This window comes from Lepus europaeus, chromosome 1 (assembly GCF_033115175.1).
Source record: "Lepus europaeus isolate LE1 chromosome 1, mLepTim1.pri, whole genome shotgun sequence".
Taxonomy (NCBI): domain Eukaryota; kingdom Metazoa; phylum Chordata; class Mammalia; order Lagomorpha; family Leporidae; genus Lepus; species Lepus europaeus.
In genome coordinates, this window is record NC_084827.1 from 81,045,367 (window position 1) to 81,066,378 (window position 21,012).

At 36.1% G+C, this 21,012-nt stretch overlaps 1 pseudogene; it reads left to right on the forward strand.

The window, feature by feature from the left end:
- Nucleotides 1-1,593: 1,593 nt before the first annotated feature.
- LOC133762873 (tyrosine-protein phosphatase non-receptor type 2-like) lies at nt 1,594-20,633 on the forward strand (annotated as a pseudogene).
- Nucleotides 20,634-21,012: the final 379 nt, after the last annotated feature.

The following is a 21,012-nucleotide window of genomic DNA, read 5'->3' on the forward strand; positions in this document are numbered from 1 at the left end:
CTGATTCATCCAACAAACATTATTGAGTGTTCTCTTTGTACCTGGATCAAAAGTACTGGTTAGGGATACAAAGCAATAAGAGGTACATTTTCTAACCCTTCAAGTGGGCTCTCACATGCTCATGCAGAGAGATAATTTGCACCATAGAGAACAGTGTTCCTAGCTTTATTCCACAGATGTAGCCTTTCTATAAATGTATTCAGCTGATGCTAGTTAATATACACAGAAAAAAAAGACTCAGTGAAAAATCTATATTAATTCTTGATATGAGTAAATTTGACTGGCACAATTATAATATTCACTGTTTTCTAAAAATATCAAATAAAATGAAATAAAATCTAAATGCATAACTTGGATCTCTAATGGTTGATTTTCTGGTAAACTAAATTTCCACATATTTAATGATATGAAACAGAAAACTAGAATTCAATTAGAATCCATTAAATGGATAAATCCTTACGATCCCTGGCTTGTAGGGGGAGTTTCCTAAGGTCAGTGATAAAAACTATGTGGTGGAGGGCCGGAGCCATGGTGCACTAGGTTAATCCTCTGCCTGCGGTGCCGGTATCCTATGTGGGCACTGGGTTCTAGTCCCGGTTGCTGTGACCCGGGAGGGCAGTGGAGGATGGCCCAAGTGATTGGGCCCCTGCACCTGCATGGGAGACCAGGAAGAAGCACCTGGCTCCTGGCTTTAAATTGGCATAGCTCTGGCCATTGCAGCCATCTGGGGAGTAAACCAAGGGGAGGAAGACCTTACTCTCTGTCTGTTTCTCTCATTGTCTATAACTCTACCTGTCAAATAAATAAATAAATAAATTCTTAAAAAAACTATATGGTGTTATGATTGTAAATAATCACCACAAAAAGATGCCTTCTCCTCTCTTACAAGTGTATGGCTTTTAGAAAGATGGGTTGGGTAATTCAGAAGCATCGTAGGAAAGTACCCCATGTCAGAGCTAGCTTGAAATAATGGTCAAGACTAAAGAAGACTTGATATTTGAAAGCAGCAAATTGAATTGAGAGAGAATTTTTGAATATGCCATTCAATTCACATACAAACATTCACATAAAGTCAGTATGTTGAGGTTGGTGTGGAAATAAGGGTAGGGTTCTAATTGAGACCACAATGAGGTTAAGAGCAAATGATGTAAAAGATGATTTAGAAAATTGGAAGAGCAGAGTAGCCATTAACTGTGACATGGCCAAGAAGAGTATTTTGTTACTCAGCATTTCCAGGGCTGGTTGCATGCCCAATCACACACGAATAATTAAAATCCAATTATGTAGTGGATAAATTAAACTATTAACAGAAGATAAAAGTTAACACTGCTTCAACCACTGGTTTTAGTGAAAAACTAACGTGCAAGTGATCTGAAGTACTTAGCGTCCTCAATTCTCAGTGCTACTAGGGATGCACAGCCATCATTCAAAATGGCAACAGGTCTACTGGAGTCTTGCAATTTTAATCCTTTGAAAGCTCTGTGATGGCAATTGTATAGGCCTAACTTTATGGTTCTGTTTCTCATCAAGGGAACTTCTCATGATGAAAAGTGGGTGGCATCTGATTAACATAATACAAACCAAAATCAAGGGATGGAAGATGGGGACGAAAGCAATTATGATATGATAGGAAACACAACAGAGTTTTCTGACACAGGAAAACTCAGAACTCTCCAAGAGGCAAACCAACAGGATAGCCAGACAACACTAGATTTAAAACCCAAATTCACTGCTTGCTGTGATATGATATTGGGGTATGCTATTTATCTCTATGAATCTCTCCTGATATGAAAATAATATTTATAAAACTATTTATTTCTTTTAAAGAAAAGCATGTACAGGAAAATGCTTTGCATTAAAGCAGGTGTATATGAAAATTTGAAAACTGATTCTGATTTTTTCTGTTTCCATATTTTCTGTTTCTTAAATTTTTAAAATTTATATTTATATGCTTGAAAGGCAGAGTGACAAGGAGAGAGAGACACACACACACACACACAGAGAGAGAGAGAGAGAGAGAGAGAGAGAGATCTTCCATCTTCTGGTTCACCTTCCAAAAGCCCAGAATAGCTTGGCTAGATTAGGCTGAAGCTAGGAGCCAGAAACTCATTCTGGGTCACTTATCTGGGCAACCAGGTTCCAAGCACTTGAGCTTAACTCCAGCTTCTGACTCCAGATTCCTGCTAAGGCAGAATCTTGGAGGCAATGATGATGATTCAAATAACTGCATTCCTTCCAAACACGTTAAGAGACCTGGATTGAGTTCAAAATCAAGTACTTTGAAGTGGGATGCAGGCCTCTTAACCACTTATGGTTAACCACTATCCTAAACATCAGCCTCATCTTATTGGTTTTATTCTTTCCTTGCTTCTTACACAGCTCTTTGTAACAATCATTTAATCTCTTTTGCATAAACACCTAAAATATCAATTTTCTATAACATACTTATGTGCTGATTTCTTCACTAATTGGTCCCCAATTTGTATGCTTTTGGCTTCTTTGAGTTAGCTTTAATTGCATTTTTGCAATTTTTTTGGTTTGATTTGCATGACATATACCTGTAACTGTATTTATATTTCTAATTGTGCTTCTATTTTATTCTAAATATATGTTTCCCAAAATTCAGCCTTCAAAAGAAGAACCCAGTTTCCCACATTGGTGGCAGCAGCTCAGGAAGCACTTGGGGCACTTCTGCTGCTTTCTCGGGTGTATTAGTAGGGAATTGGATCATAAGTGGGGGAGGCTGGATGCAAACCAGCAATCAAATATGAGATGCCAATGTCATAAATAGCAACTTAACCCACTGCATCACAACATCAGCCTCATTACCTGCAGTTGTTGCAATCAACACCATGATGGAATCATGATTCAAATAATAATCACAGAATTTCTTGAGTCCAAGGATTTGGGTTTTGTAAAGCAGAATGAGTGTCTACGGCTTGGCTGATTTGAATAGAAACTGTGAACGAAAAATTCTCGTTTCACAAGCACATATATTAGGTGTTGAATAAGGAACACAATTAAATCATGATGATATAATTGCTTGAGATCATTGCTAGAAAGAAGAATGTATTCAATATTCTCACTAAAAATAATGAATGTGATGCTTAAACTAAGAAAGAGAAATTCTTCCTAATTTTCATAGAGTTCAAAATAAGACATCATTACTGCTAAAGTAGCTGCCTAGATGACATTTATCTGACATTTTCGCCTATATAAAAAGGTATCTTATTAAATAAAAATTTTTAAGCAGTGAAATTAAAATAGTAATCATATCAGAAAAATTCTTTAAGATTACACTCCTCTGAAAAATGTCATTCAGGATTTATTAGATATTAGATGTGAACTGTATTATGATTTTTAGTAATGTATACATTCAAATACCATACCTTTCCACTTACATAATTAAAAACACAAACAATCCAGAAATTTCTTTCCAAGCCCTATTTTTGATAAAAGATTTAGTGAAAAGATAGTGAATATAGATATAAATGATTCAACAGTTAAAACATTACAACTGATGGCATCATTATTTATAGCACTAATTAGAGCACCAAATGTAAAATATAAAACCTATTAAAATCATTTTGTTGTTTTTACAAAGCTAGTATAGCCATAACACTAAAGCATGACTTAGTTATTCAGAAGAAAATACAGCTCATTGTCAGATATTAACAAGTAAAGTGAAATAGCAGTTCAAATTAAGCAATATATTAAATTAATATTTTCCATAAAATAAGCTTGAGTGAATACATTGTAAAAGTGAATACATTGTAAAAGTGAATATATGTCTAAAATTAGGGAACACATTAATACAACTTTGCAAGTGTAAGTGACAAAGGAGAAAAGAATGGATTATCTTTATAGATAAGGAGAATTCAAGGTCACAAACTGGGCACTGTAAGGGACAGCAACAGTAGTTTGTTGATGCCTATTTTCATGCTTTTTAAAAAATTTAACACAATTAAGAAAAGCATAGACACTTGTGAATATTTAGAACCTCACTTAAATTAACTGAGTGGAACTGCTTACAAGCTAGGGCTTCCAAGATGCCTAATTAAAATCTTGGTTAGAAGGTGGTTAGGCAAAGTGCTGTAAAGATCAAAGAAAGCTTAAATACATGCAAAGGTGGCCCTTGTAAGACATGAAGGTGACATCTCAGGCCTGAATAACCTTTCGCTGTGACTCATTTTTTTTTTTCTGTGAAATTTAGAAATAAAGATTGTCCTTTTCATTTTTCTAATTTTAATTATAATTAGTTTTAATAGATTCAGTGTGATGTGTAGATACAATTCTAAGTACTTAATGATATTTCCTTTATCCCTCCCTCCTCCCTTCCTCTTTCCTTCTCCCTTTCTCTCTCTCTCTCTCTTTAGTTTCTGAGATAACATATTTTAAATTTACATTACAGTAAAAAGCCTTAATAATTCTCCAAATAAGAATTATAACAAGTAAGCAAAAAGACCCTAGTTTACTGAAAATGTAGACAATGGCTGTAAATAATAATCAGATGGAAAAATGACCATTTCACCCATGAAAAGTAAATTTTAAAGTAATCACCGATCATTAAAACTATAGTAGAATAACATTTTTAACCAGTAGTTTAAAAAAGCTATACAACAAACTATTAGAAAATTTTATTTGCAGCAATACTGATACACACAGACATTTCTTTCCCTTTTTTCTTTCTTTTGTTTTTTTCCCTTTTTTGTTTTTTTTTTTATATTTTAGCTCCTATATATAAAGGAGAACATGCAATATTTGTCTTTCTGAGTTCACCTTATTTCAGTCAACATGATGTCCTTCAGTTGTATCCATTTTGTTGCAAATGGTAGAATTTCATTATTTTTATAACTGAACAATATTCCATTGTAAGTATATATATATATATATATATATACACACACACACACATATATACACACATTCACACACACAAACCCATACCACATTTTCTTCATTCATCTGATGATGGACAGCTTGGTTGGTTCCAGATTTTGGAAATTGTGAACATGGTGGCACAGGTATCTCTTTGATTCATTTGTTCAAGTCTTTTGGGTATATACCCAGTGGTGGGATTGCTGGATCATATGGCAAGTTGATTTCCAGCTTTTATTTTTTTATTATTATTAAACTTTTATTTAATGAATATAAATTTCCAAAGTACAGCTTATGGGTTACAATGGCTTCCCCCTCCCAAAACTTCCCTCCCACCTACAACCCTCCCCTTTCCTGCTCCCTCTCCCCTTCCAATCATATCAAGATTCATTTTCAATTCTCTTTATATACAGAAGATCAGTTTAGTATATATTAGGTAACGATTTCAACAGTTTGCCCCCATATAGCAACACAAAGTGAAAAAAAAAATACTGTTGGAGTACTAGTTATAGCATTCAATAAGAGTGTACAGCACATTAAAGACAGAGATCCTACATAATATTTTTTTTTTTTGGCTTCCCCCTCCCATAACTTCCCTCCCACCCACAACCCTCCCCTCTCCCACTCCCTCTCCCCTTCCATTTGCATCAAGATTCATTTTCAATTCTCTTTATATACAGAAGATCAATTTAGTATAAAGATTTCAACAGTTTGCACCCACATAGAAACACAAAGTGAAACATACTGTTTGAGTACTAGTTATAGCATTAAATCAAAATGTACAGCACATTAAGGACAGAGATCCCACATGAGGAGCAAGTGCACAGTGGCTCTTCTTGTTGACCCAACAAATTGACACTCCAGTTTATGGCGCCAGTAACCACCCTAGGCTGTCGTCATGAGTTGTCAAGGCTATGGAAGCCTTCCAAGTTTGCCGACTCTGATCATATTTAGACAAGGTCATAAAAGACAGAGTGAGGATAGTAACCAATGATCCTAAGAGTGGCATTTACCAGGTTTGAACAATTATACAGCATTAAGTGGGGAAGAGGACCATCAGTACACACAGGTTGGGAGTAGAGCCATTGGTGGTAGAGTAGAGGTTATGATTATGAAGGAATGAGGCCCAAGTGTGCTAGACAGGGTCTAGAACAAAGGACAGAGTCATTATTAGAGGAGCTAAGAAAGGTGCTGTCTAAGCTACAATTAAGTTTTCTGATTGAGAGGCAAATGGAACCTGATAGAAGGGGCTTGATAATAATCTGTTGGGCTTTAGGCCTTGTAAGTTAAGAGGCCCAGACCTATCTATCTCTTCACATGGGGTATATCCTAAGGGAGGTGTGAACCTCCTAGGGGAAGGCACTCTGTTGACTTTCATTACTTGGCTGGCCTGGGAGGAGAGCTGGCCAGGTAAAGGCAGGTGGCATCTCTAACAAGAAATTTACAGTTCTGCCTGCAATGTTGCTGACCCTACTTGACCATACCTCAGCTGCAGTGGTCACTTTGGAAGTTGGGCTGAGTGAAGGGCTTTTCAGCTTAGAGCCAATAAGATCTGTGGCTCTGACCTGGGCATCCTTCGACTCCAGGGCAGGTCCATTTCCAGTGATCCAACTCTTGGCAGAGCTGCCAGGGCTCTTCACAAGCTGACTTCTGCTGAAGCCCAGGCTTACCACATTGAAAGCCACTGCAGTGGACTGGCCTGTTGGGTCTCCTTGAGGGCACATCACTGTACAGATCAGCCATTAATAGGCCTGCCACCCATTGCTTCTGATGCCAAGCTTTCTTTTCCTCCTGGTTTGTGTTCAAGCAGACCAGAGGATGCAAGTCAAGGGAGTGCCCAAGTCCCATCTCTAATCTTCGGTGGCCTGACCTACAAGTCTATAGTCACAGGCATGTTCTGTAGTAGTTTTTCTAAGGTAGACAATGCCCATGAGGAAAATTATGTTCTCACTTTAAAACTTTCTTTCCCTTTGGTCTGAAAGGGAGGTTTTTTCTACTTACTGTATACTTCGCTGATGGCGAAGTGAATCTAGCTATGAGATTATTATTTAAGTTCTTATTTTGGCTATGCTATTACAGAAAAATGTTAGCCATCTCTTTTATAAGGTCTAAAGATTAAATTGTGCATCCTACAGATTCCTTCATAATAGAATTAGTTTCCTACCTTGAAGAGAATAGAGAAATGAAAGAACAAGTTGGGCTTAGAATAGAGAAATGAGGGAGCAAGTCCTAGATCGCTTGCTGACAATAGCAATATTACATGAATACTTAGCAAACCGTTTCAACCATTAGATAACAACTTAAGAAAACATTTACCAGAAGGTCCAATGCCTTCTATAAATTTTAAGAATCATGTATTTGAAAACACCTCTTAAATATCTAACATGGTGTAGTTTGTTTAACCAGTAAACTTAAGCACAACCATCTAAAATGTTTTTAGTTTCTTTCTACCAACAAGTTTAAAACATATGATACACAGATTCAGGTCACACAAATTAAAATGTATCTTTGATTGATTTTAGCAGCTTAAATTTATGGACAATCTCATCTATAAGGCATTTAAAATAAAACTCTTAATAAAATTTCCCCATGTGGACATACAATATGTACACACATATAACATAGCATAATAGACCAATATAGCAATTTTAATAATAGCTTTTAAAATCTTTAACTCTTTTTGTAGATTGCCAATTGATTTATTAATTAATTTTCTATGCCATTTCCAATTTAACATCAGGGTTTTTTTTTTTCATTTCCAATTATCTTTATATACAGAACATCGATTCAGTATATAATTAGTAAAGATCTCATCAGTTTGTACCCACGCAGAAACACAAAGTATAAAAATACTGTTTCAGTACTAGTTGTAGCATCACTGCACATTAGCCAACATATTAAGGACAGATCCCACATGGGACGTAAGTACACAGTGACTTCTGTTGCTGACTTAACAATTTGACACTCCTGTTCATGGCGTCAGTAATCTCCCTAGGCTCTAGTCATGAGTTGCCAGGGCTATGGAAGCCTTTAGAGTTCGCTGACTTTGATCTTATTCCGATAGGGTTACAGTCAAAGTGGAAGTTCTCTCCTCCCTTCAGAGAAAGGTACCTCCTTCTTTGATGGCCCCGTTCTTTCCACTGGGATCTCACTCACAGAGATCTTTCATTTAGGTCTTCTTCTTTTTCTTTTTTTTCTTTTCCATGGTATCTTGGCTTTCCATGCCTACAATACTCTCATGGGCTCTTCAGCCAGATCCGAATGCCTTAAGGGCTGATTCTGAGGCCAGAGTGTTGTTTAGGACATCTGCCATTCTATGAGTCTGCTGTGTATCCCACTTCCCATGTTGGATCTTTCTCTCCCTTTTTGATTCTATCAGTTAGTATTAGCAGACACTTGTCTTGTTTGTGTGATCCCTTTGACTCTTAGACCTATCAGAGCCATCAATTGTGAACTGAAATTGATCACTTGGACTAGTGAGATGGTATTGGTACATGCCACCTTGATGGGATTGTGTTCGAATCCCCTGGCAAATTTCTATCTCCACCATTTGGGGCAAGTCCGATTGAGCATGTCCCAAATTGTGCATCTCCTCCCTCTCTTTTTCCACTCTTAAATTTAACAGGGATCACTTTTCAGTTAAAATTTAAACACCTAAGAATAATTGTGTGTTAATTACAGAGTTCAACCACTAGTACTAGAACATCAACAACAATAACAACAACAACAAATACTAAAAAGGATAAAGTATTACATTGTACATCTAGAGTCAGGACAAGAGCTGATCAGGTCATTGTTTCTTATAGTGTCCATTTCACTTCAACAGGTTTCCCCTTTGGTGCTCAGTTGTCGCTGATCAGAGAAAACAAATGATACTTGTCTCTTTGGGATTGGCTTTCCAGACTGGATTTCCAGCTTTTAAAGAAATCTCCACAGCTTTCCAAAGTGGTTACATTAATTACATTCCTACTGACAGTGTACAAATGTTCCCCTTTGTCCACTTCCTCATCAGCATTTGTAACTTTCTGTTTTGTATTTTAGCCATTCTGACAGGGGTGAGATGATATCTCATTGCAGTCTTGATTTGCATTTTCCTGATGGATAGTGATATGGAGCATTTTTTTCATCTATTTGTTGGCCACTTGTATTTTTTCTTTTGAGAACTGTCCGTTGAAGTGCTTTGCCCATTTCACAACTGGATTGGTTGTTCTTTTGTTGTTGAGTTTTTTTAAGTTGGTGATATATTCAGGATATTAATCTCTTGTAAGATAGGTGGTTTGCAAATATTTTTCCCATTCTGTTGGATGTCTTCTCACTCTATTGATTGCTCCCTTTGCTGTACTGAAGAGTTTGATACAGTCCCATTGGCTTAGTCTTGCTTTTGTTTTGGGGGTCTTGTCTAAGAAGTCATCCTCTACACCAATATCTTGGAGCTTTTCCCCTACATTTTCACCCAACAGCTTCACAGTCTCAGGTCTTAAATTTAGGTCTTTGATCCATTTTGCCAGCATAATTTGTTGAAGAGATTATCCTTACTCCACTGTATGTTCTGAGCACTTTTGTCAAAAATCAGTTGACTGTATGTATGTGGATTAACTCTGAGTTCTCTATTCTGTTTCATTGATCTATGTATTGGATTTTATGACAGTACCAAGCTGTTTTAACTACTATAGCTTTGTAGTATGATTTAAATCAGGTACTGTGATGCCTTCAGCTTGGTTTTTTTCTTATTCATGATCACTTTTTAATTTTCTGGGTCTTTTACAATTCCTTATGAATTCTAGGATTTTTTTCTAATTCTAAAAGTACCATTGGTATTTTGATAAGGACTACACTGAGTCTGTATAGACATTTTAATGATAGTGATTCTTCCAATACATAAGCAAAAATATTCCACCCATTTTCAGAGCTACATAATCCAGAATAAAAATAGCCAAAACTTAAGTTTCAGATGAAACCTGATGGGTCAATCATTTACAATTCCAAACAAAAGGAAAGGAAAAAATATTAAAGACCCATCTATCATTTAATTGTGTGTGTATGTGTGTGCTTGCTTCTGTTTCATTTTCTGATTGATCAGAGGGAACAGTTATTCAAATCAGTTGGAATTTTTTATTCATTAATAAACCATCAGATCTAGCAGACAGGAAACTTGTCTGAAGATGAGAGTGAAGGTTATTCATTTGATTCTAGATCCCATTACTCTCATTAAAAATTTGTGGTTTATAATAAATAAAAGAATGTGGTCAATTAAACCCAATGAGTCTAGAATATCTGTGCCAGCAGTCAATTATTACATGAGAAAATAGCATAATAAATTCCATATTTCTTCTTTCAAAGCATTGCTTTCTTTCTAAAACAGTATCCTTATGCACATTCTTAGAGAAAAATCATCTTCCTGTTCAAGAAAATAGAACTAGAGTCTGTTGTTACTTTCAATGTATCACTTTCCTCTGATATGCAAGAATGCAACCATTAATAGTTCTTAGACCACCAAACACAGAAAGACAAATACTACAGGATCTCACCCAAATTTAGAATCCAAAAACATTTATCTCATAGGAGTAGAAAATAGAATGTTGATAACCACAGGCTGGGGAGAAGGAAGAACAGGATGGGAAGAAGTTGGCCAATGGGTACAAAGTTACATTTAGGGAGGCTCAATAAGATTTGGTGTTCTTTAAATAATATGGCATTTATTTCCAAATAACTAGAAGAGTATTTTAAATGTTCCACCACCAAAATAATAAGTGAGGTGACAAATATGTTAATTACCCAAATTTGATGAATTCAGGCTGTATACATGTTTCTTTTTTTTTTAACTTTTATTTAATGAATATAAATTTCCAATGTACAGCTTATGGCTTCCCCCCAATAACTTCCCTCCCACCTGCAACCCTCCCCTCTCCCGCTCGCTCTCCCCTTCCATTCACATTAAAAAAATATCATGTAGGATCTCTGTCCTTAATGTGCTGTACACTGTTATTTAATGCTATAACTAGTATTCCAACAGTATTTTTTTCACTTTGTGTTGCTATATGGGGGCAAACTGTTGAAATCGTTACCTAATATATACTAAACTGATCTTCTGTATATAAAGAAAATTGAAAATGAATCTTGATGTGAATGGAAGGAGAGAGGGAGCAGGAAAGGGGAGGGTTGTGGGTGGGAGGGAAGTTATGGGAGGGGGGAAGCCATTGTAACCCATAAGCTGTACTTTGGAAATTTATATTCATTAAATAAAAGTTTAATAAATGAAAAAAAGATTTATTTTCAATTATCTTTATATACAGAAGATCAATTTAGTATATATTAAGTAAAGATTTCAACAGTTTGTACCCGCATAGAAACACAAAGTGAAACATACTGTTTGAGTACTAGTTATAGCATTAAATCACAATGTACAGCACATTAAGAACAGAGATCCCACATGAGGAGCAAGTGCACAGTGACTCCTGTTGTTGACCCAACAAATTGACACTCTAGTTTATGGCGCCAGTAACCACCCTAGGCTGTCGTCATGAGTTGCCAAGGCTATGGAAGCCTTCTGAGTTCGCCGACTCTGATCATATTTAGACAAGGTCATAAAAGACAGGGAGAGGATAGTAACCAATGATCCTAAGAGTGGCATTAACCAGGTCTGAAAAATTATACAGCATTAAGTGGGGAAGAGAATCATCAGTACACATAGTTTGGGAGTAGAGCCATTGGTGGTAGAGTAGAGGTTATGATTATGAAGGAATGAGGCCCAAGTACGCTAGACAGGGTCTAGAACAAAGGACAGAGTCATTATTAGAGGAGCTAAGAAAGGTGCTGTCTAAGCTACAATTAAGTTTTCTGATTGAGAGGCAAATAGAACCTGACAGAAGGGGCTTGATAATAATCTGGTGGGCTTTAGGCCTTGTAAGTTAAGAGGCCCAGTCCTATCTATCTCTTCACATGGGGTACATCCTAAGGGAGGTGTGAACCTCCTAGGGGAAGGCACTCTGTTGACTTTCATTACTTAGCTAGCCTGGGAGGAGAGCTGGCCAGGTAAAGGCAGGTGGCATCTCTAAGAAGAAATTTACAGTTCTGCCTGCAATGTTGCTGACCCTACTTGACCAGACCCTCAGCTGCAGTGGTCACTTTGGAAGCTGGGCTGAGTGAAGGGCTTTTCAGCTTAGAGCCAATAAGATCTGTGGCTCTGACCTGGGCATCCTTCTACTCCTGGGCAGGTCCATTTCTAGCGATCCAACTCTTGGCAGAGCTGCCAGGGCTCTTCACAAGCTGACTTCTGCTGAAGCCCAGGCTTACCACATTGAAAGCCACTGCAGTGGACTGGCCTGTTGGGTCTCCTTGAGGGCACATCACTGTACAGATCAGCCATTAATAGGCCTGCCACCCATTGCTTCTGATGCCTAGCTTTCTTTTCCTCCTGGTTTGTGTTAAAGCAGACCAGAGGATGCAAATCAAGGGAGTGCCTAAGTCCCATCTCTAATCTTCGGTGGCCTGAACTACAAGTCTATAGTCATAGGCATGTTCTGTAGTAGTTTTTCTAAGGTAGACAATATCTATGAGGAAAATTATATTCTCACTTTAAAACTTTCTTTCCCTTTGGTCTGAAAGGGAGGTTTTTTCTACTTACTGTATACTTCGCTGATGGCGAAGTAAATCTAGCTATGAGATTATTATTTAAGTTCTTATTTTGGCTATGCTATTACAGAAAAATGTTAGCCATCTCTTTTATAAGGTCTAAAGATTAAATTGTGCGTCCTACAGATTCCTTCATAATAGAATTTGTTTCCTACCTTGAAGAGAATAGAGAAATGAAAGAACAAGTTGGGCTTAGAATAGAGAAATGAGGGAGCAAGTCCTAGATCGCTTGCTGACAATAGCAATATCACATGAATACTTAGCAAACAGTTTCAACCATTAGATAACAACTTACAAAAACATTTACCAGAAGGTCCAATGCCTTCTATAAATTTTAAGAATCATATATTTGGAAACATGAGAGGGAGAGGGAGAGGGAGAAGAAGAGGGAGAGGGAAAGGAAGAGGGAGAGGGATATCAATATCTAACATGGTGTAGTTTGTTTAACCAGTAAACTTGAGCACAAACATCTAAAATGTTTTTAGTTTCTTTCTACCAACAAGTTTAAAACATATGATACACAGATTCAGGTCACACGAATTAAAATGTATCTTTGATTAATTTTAGCAGCTTAAATTTATGGACAATCTTATCTATAAGCCAATTAAAATAAAACTCTTAATTAAATTTTCCCATGTGGACATACAATATGTACACACATATAACATAACATAATAGACCAATATAGCAATTTTAATAATAGCTTTTAAAATCTTTAACTCTTTTTGTAGATTGCAAATTGATTTGAATTGCTTTTTGTTTTTAGTAACCTCAGTTAACCGTACTTTCTCTCAGTTGGTACTGTTAATACATTATTGGCTTCAACTGTTTACAGAGCCATCCCAAAGTACTGAATACAATAGAGGTGGCTGGGAAAAGTCCATAGGAACCTATAGGAGGACAGCTAAAAACAGATCCAACAACCCTTTAGTTTTATGAGCAGCAAATCATATATAACTGTGGATGACAAAAGACTTTACATGTTTCAAAACATCATATTGTATCCATAAATTTGTACAAATATTATACATCAATTAAGAGCAAAGAATTAGCTTTGACAAATGCCACTTACGATGCAGATGATGCTTCAGTCCAAGGACAATCCTTTTGGGAATGATATAGAAGTTAAAAAATAATTTCCAAATACCACATTTTGGTAATCTTAAATTCAATGAGTAGATTACTAGAAATAAGGATCTAGTTATGAAGGATGTAATTTACTCTTGAGAATTCATAAAATGTATTTGCACTTTTGACTGATTGGGGGGATATTTTGACTGATCCTTGCAGATTGATAGTCTTTAGAACATGCTCTGAAATATTGTGATAATTTTAGAAACTGGCTGTTATACTTGAGAACCAAAAATAAATCATAACAGCAAAATTCTTATACTGAATGAGTTTTAAATATCTTCCCACAAAAATTTGAAGGAGGAAAGAATTTGATTTATGTATTCATATACATTTTAGCTACAAGAGCCACCTCAAGTAACTGATTTTACCATCACAAATTACAACAATACCTTTCTTTTATATTTGGAAGTCACTGAATATAATAAAAATTTTTATTAGCTTCACAAGCATTTATATCTAAATATTTTAGATATAATCAACTCAACTTTAGAATTAATTTTGCAGCTCTAAACATCTATATGTTATTTCAGTTTTGTTATTGTTTCAAAATTTGTTTATTTGTATTTAAAAAGTCTTTCTCCCATTTTTTAACTGAAATTTTAAGATTGTACTGTTTTTTCTGTATGCCTTCAAAGAACCCTGCAAGCTTGTCTATCTCATCCTTTATCACCATGTTTCAACTACTGTATATGTTAATGTACAGAACTGTAGCACCTGGCATAGGAAGCTGGCAAATCGCTATCATAAGACTAACACATCATGGCTGGGAATTCTAACAATGTAACTGTGCATGCACACACACACCACTTTTCTGACAATGCTTTCCAGAAAAGTTAAATGTGTGATATCTGTCTTAAATCTATGTTCCCAATTACAGATACAGTCCTCTTGCTGATTGAATTTAAATCTCAAGGGGATCTCTACCTGCAAAAGAGTCTGATATCATTTTCCTTTCTCACCACAGAAAAGCACACTTAAACAAGTCATAATTACCCTGAGCAACAATCCTTTGTGTTCCTAACACTGTGCTATGTATCATATGCACCTGGCCTTAATCTCAAGCATCTTACAACCCTGTAAGGCAGTTTACATTTACACAGGAAGAAATAGGGGTCACTCAAGGGAAGTGATTTACTGAAGACTTCAGGCTAGAGAATCCAGTCAGCAGAATTCTAACACTCTTTTGAACACAATACATTGAAATATGTTGTTATTGTTTTTACAGTGGGGTCTGAATTAAATTGTTATTTATATTGAAGTGTACTAGTAGGATCATATATAAAAACAGAGTACTTATAATGATCACAGCTATAAATTAATATGTGAAAAATACTGACTTTTTTAGGTAGAGTTAGGCAGGAAGACAGTAATAACAAGTACACGGGAGGTGTATATTGTGTATTCAATTCACAAAACTTATGACAGTAAATTAGATCTAATAATTTAAAAATAGGTAGTCTACTAAACTTGGATTAATGGACTGATATGCAATTATCTTGAATAGTATAAGCAGATAAGAATCAAAGGGTGAGAAGAGTATTTTCAAGAATTTTCTGCACTTAAATAAGCAAGTAGCTTTGTTGAGATCACAGGCAATTCTACAACTTTGGATCTGATCACAAAGCCTGTTCCACTGCATCAGAGAAATTCAGCAGATTGTCTCAGGACCTGAAAATAGAATTTTATATAAATTTTTATTATGGATTTTAAGATTAATTTTAGATTTTCATCATGTATTTATTATACATTATTTTCATTTTGTATATATATGGCCAACATAATTATTATTATACAATAATTATCATTGATATATGGAAGAAATACTTACCATCATTACAGTGAAGGATATTGTCTTTCAAAATTACTATGTACTTGATATCTCATGATGTGATATTAATCAGAAATTAGGCACTATTTGGAAAATGTTAGTAAGAAGAGACACAGATTAGAGTGTGACCAAATTCAATGACTTGTGTCTTTATAAGAAAAGGGAAATCTGGACACACAGTCATGTCCAGAAGGGAAGCAGACGCACAGACAAGAATGCCATGTGACATCAGAAGCAGTCAGAAGTGATACAAGATAAAGAACACCAAGGATAGCTGGAAAACACCAATAGAGAGAAAGAGACGAGGAAGGATTCTCTCCTAGCACTGAAGAGAGAGGTCTTGCCAGCAGTTTAATTTTGGACTGCTAGCTTTAAGAATTAAAAAGGCAGACAATTATATTGCTTTAAAGCATCTTTGTCAGTGGTATTTTGTTACAGTAGCCCTAGGAACAAATAGACTAGCTATAAATAGAAAGACTGATAGATACATGTGTATGTATAATTTTCACAATTATAGATAAATGTATACACAGTTTATAAACAATATGTGAAAATAAAAATATTGTCATGTATAGTCATAGGATATCTGCTTTATTAGTAAGGTATTTATTTAATGCATTGTTTTTCTACAAAATGTTTCTCTTAATCAGCTTATATAATAAAAAGCTACAGAAATAAAATCATCACAAATATTTAATTCAAAGGGTTTTAAAATTTATTTTGAATTTTACAAAAATGGCAAAGCACTTTGTACATTAAAATATGCACTTAAATAAGCAAGTGCTAATTATTGATGCCCTTAATTCTTACACATATATTACTCAGTGTAAATGGCATCAATTTTTCCAATTTAATTTCTTGAAAATATAGTTGTGCGGCTCATGACAAGAGCCTCGGGTGATTACTGACATCATAAATAAGAGTGTCGATTGCTAAATCAACAGTAGGACTCACTGTGCACCTGCTCCCCATGTAGGACGTCTGCTCTTAGTGTATTGTACTATGAGAATTAATGGTGAAACTACTACTCAAACAGTGCTCTATACTTTGTGTGTCTGTTTGGTTGCAAACTGTTGAAATCTTTACTTAGTATATACTAAGTTGATCTTCTGTATATAAAGATAATTGAAAATGAATCTTGATGAAGAATGGGACAGGAGAGGGAGTGGGAGATGAGATGGTTGTGGGTGGTAGGGAGGTTATGGGGGAAAAAGTCGCTATAATTCAAAAGTTGTACTTTGGAAATTTATATTTATTAAATAAAAGTTGAAAAGAAAAAAAAAGAAAATATAGTTGTGAATGAATTGCAGTTTTAAAATAAAGCCTAGAAGGAAGTATTGAATTTACAATAGGAATATGACATTGAAGCTATTTTTGGCTTGATTCCTGAGTTGACATAAACATGTCTTTCTGACTTAAAGGTCAAGACCTTTAAAAAACTCAGGGGCTTGAAAGTCCCTTAACCATGTAAGTGTTAGCATAAAGCACTGTCTTTTGTGAAATGAAAAATTTAGTAGGTAATTAATCATGTCAATTGTTTTAGGATGGAGATTCATTTTTAATGCATAATTTAAATGAAACTATGAAATTACAGAAATAACACATGAAATCTTTGGCTTATGAGCATTTGGGGAAAACTAAAGGATAATAATAAACATAAAACTTTCAAGAGAAATCACTTAAAATGCTTTTTTCTCTCCTATTAGAAGATTTCTTCTTATTCCAGTTCTCTTTATTTCCAGCTAAGAAAAAATGAGTCTGGAAAATAAGAAAATGAAACCACAAGAACAGAATGTTGTGAGAAAATTACCTTGATATTTCTGAACCTCTTGCTGATTAAAATACTGAGCAGAATCATTTGCAGTGACTATTAAATGTGAAATTATAAAATGATCATGTATAATTGGCTTATTTTTCCTTTTGCTTAGTATATTTTTGTTGATGTCCTTTAATTAAGAATGATTTTAGGTGCTCAGTTAGTTGTCACAGACCAGGGAGAACATATGATATTTGTCCCTTTGGGACTGGCTTATTTCACTCAGCATGATATCTTCCAGATTCCTCCATTCTGTTGCAAATGATCGGATTTCATTTTTTTTTTTTTACCACTGTGTAGTATTCTACAGAGTACATCTCCCATAATTTCTTTATCCAGTCTTCTGTTGATGGGCATTTTGGTTGATTCCACGCCTTAGCTATTGTGAATCGAGCTGCAATAAACATAGAGGTGCATATGGCCCTTTTATTTGCCAATTTAATTTCTCTTGGGTAAATTCCAAGGAGTGAAATGGCTGGGTCATGTGGTAGGGCTATTAACTGAGCACCAAAAAGGAAACCTGTAGAAGTGAAACTGGAACTATGAGAAACAATGACTGATCAGCCCTTGTCCTGATTCTCAAGGAACAGCTTACTATTTTATTCTTTTTAGTACTTTCTTTTTCTACTTAATACCATTGGTTGAACTATTTAATTAATACACAATTATTCTTAGGTGTTTAAATTCAATTGAAAGTTGATCCCTGTTAAAAATTAGAGTGGGAGTAAGAGAGGGAGGAGATGTACAGTTCAGCACATGCTCACTATGTCTTACCCCTAATGGTAAAACTAGAAACAGGCTATGGGACTCCAAATCCCATTAAGTTGGCAGGTACCAATGCCATCTTACTAGTTACAGTGATCACTTTAAGTTCATAATTGATCATAAATATAGGATTAAGTATCAAAGGGATCACATAAATAAGACCAGTGTCTGCAAATAATAATTGATAGAATTAAAAAGAAGAGAATGATCCAACATGGGAAGCGGGATACACAGCAGACTCATAGAATGGCAAATGCCCTAAACAGCACTCTGGCTGCAGAATCAGCCCTTAAGGCATTCAGATCCGGCTAACAAGCCCATGAGAGTTTCTCAGGCATGGAAAGCCAAAGACACTGTGACAAAAAATGACCTAAATGAAAGATCTCTGTGAGTGAGATCCCAGCGGAAAGAACAGGCCATCAAGGAAGGAGGTACCTTTCTCTGAAGGGAGGAAAGAACTTCCAATTTTTTTTTTTTTTTAACAGGCAGAGTGGATAGTGAGAGAGAGAGACAGAGAGAAAGGTCTTCCTTTACCGTTGAGAACTTCGACTTTGACTATGGCCTTGTCTAAATAAGATCGGAGTTGATGAACTCAAGAGGCTTCCATAGCCTTGGCAACTCATGACAAGAGCCTCGAGTGATTACTGACATCATAAATAAGAGTGTCATTTGTTAAATCAACAGAGAGTAAAACTGAATATAGTAAAGTACTGTTTGAATACAGTAAAACTAGTATTCAAACAGTATTTTATACTTTTTGTGTCTGTTTGGTTGCAAACTGTTGAAATCTTTACTTAGTATATACTAAGTAGATCTTATGTTTCATGGGTGTTTATGAACTGAACACACAAATTTGAACCTACAATTTGCATGATTTTGTGGAATTTCCTGGGCCAAGTGAATAGAGAAACATTTTTATAGATCACCTAAGAGGGCTTACAGGAGAAAGCTAAGTATGATTGCATATAGTTCTTTTTCTTTATTTCTATGTCCCCCTCCTCATAATCTCATGGAAAAAACTGGAAGTACAGTGCAAATAATATTTTGTGCAGCAACCGGTCCATCATTCACAGGTACTTTTGTGTGTGCTTTTCACAAACAAGGATATTCTCCTCCGCAGCCACAACACGACCACCAAACTCAGAACACTGACGGGAGCATGATGAGCACAGGCACAGAGGAATTTCAAAGGAGTCCTGTGACTGCACTCATAGAGTGGCCAAGCTTCTAGAAAAGAGAAATCAAAGCAGATATAGAGATATAAGTCTATATGATCATAGTTGAGTTAAACTGTAAAATATTGAAAATGATTATATTACGTTTAATTGACACAGAAGAGGCACGAAGGAATTACATCCTAACATAGGGTCCACTTCCTAACACATGTTGCCATTTCTGGCTCACAGTTTGGCAACAAAAGCCCACAGCAGTTGCCTTGCTAAACTGAACCATAGAGAAAGAATAAATTAAATGTGCACATTACTAGTCAACAGATGACAAGAGACACTGCTTAAAATAAACAGGATTCAGGGGCTGGTGCTGTGGTGCAGGGGATAAAGCCCCCGCCTGCCATGCTGGCATCCCTTATGGGTGCTGGTTCATGTCCTAACTGCTCCATTTCAAATCCAGCTCCCTGTTAATGCACCTGGGAAAGCAGCAGAAGATGGCCCATGTTCCTGGGCCCCTGCACCCACGTAGGAAACCTGGAAGAATCTCTAGACTCCTGGCTTCAGATCAGCCCAGCTCCATTGCAGCCATTTGGGGAGTGAATCAGCGGATGGAAGATCTCTATCTTTGCCTTTCAAATCAATCAATAAATGAATCTTTTAAAAAAGACAGGATTCAGTGTGAATAACTTGTCAGAAGATGAGAAGTCTTAGTATATAGTCCATCTCCTACAATCAGGAAATATCATTAGTGGTGAAACCAGAACAATATCCCACTTTCATTATATTCCCTGGCCAGATTTTGGAATCCTGAATCTCTAGCATCATTTCCCAATTTCTTGTTTAAAGAGAATCTGGCTCCTTGAACCCGACCACAGGCCTTCAGTAATCCACTGAAGTGGAGGCACTGGGAGCTCTGACACCTTCTCTCTTATAGACACCTGAATTGTTTTGATGGAAAAAGGAGATTTGATTAACATTCAACAGCTGATACTGAATGTGAGAAAATAGCAAGTGGGACTTATTTAGACATCAGATCAACTCAAATTATACATGGCTATATTGGAAGGAGCCAAGTGTTTGAAAAGAGATTCAACTATACACAAAGGGTGAAAAGAACTTTTTAAGGAAGGATTATTGCATGTTTTTGATCATTCACCAAATGAAATAATGACTGAAAAATACAATGGGAGAAGAATAGGTCTAGAACAACCGACAGGAATCAATGTACAGGATATTCCTCTACAAGGATGCTCTTGAAAATACTAAAGAGTGTTCCGTGGAAACATATTTGCGACACAAAAAAGCCAACACCTCTCAGAAGGTGCAGCTGATGAGACAGGCTAAATAAGACAATGAAAAAGAAAGAAGTAATTACATTGGCAACCTATTATCACTAAGAGGGAGTTTGTGACAGTCATTTTGGTTGGCTGGACAGTTTCTTTTTTCAGCAAAATGTCCTGTAAATTAACAATTAATTTTGCCCAGCAAGCTACTGTACTAGCAGCTGACAGTGTTGCATTAATCACAGGGAGTTTGTTAGCAGTGAACTCAGCAAAATGCTGCAGTAGGATAGACCTCAACCATGAGATTCTTACAGTCACAAGCCCAACATCTCAGGACTCCTCACTGCAGTTTCCTCTGCAATCCAAGCTCTAAACAGCTATCTCAAATAATATCATGTACTTGGGTCATCTTCCAAGGTTCTCTCAGGTGCATTAGCTGGACTGGAAGCAGAGCAGACAGGGCTCAAATCAGCACTTCGACAGGAATGCTCTCATCGCAAGCGGTGA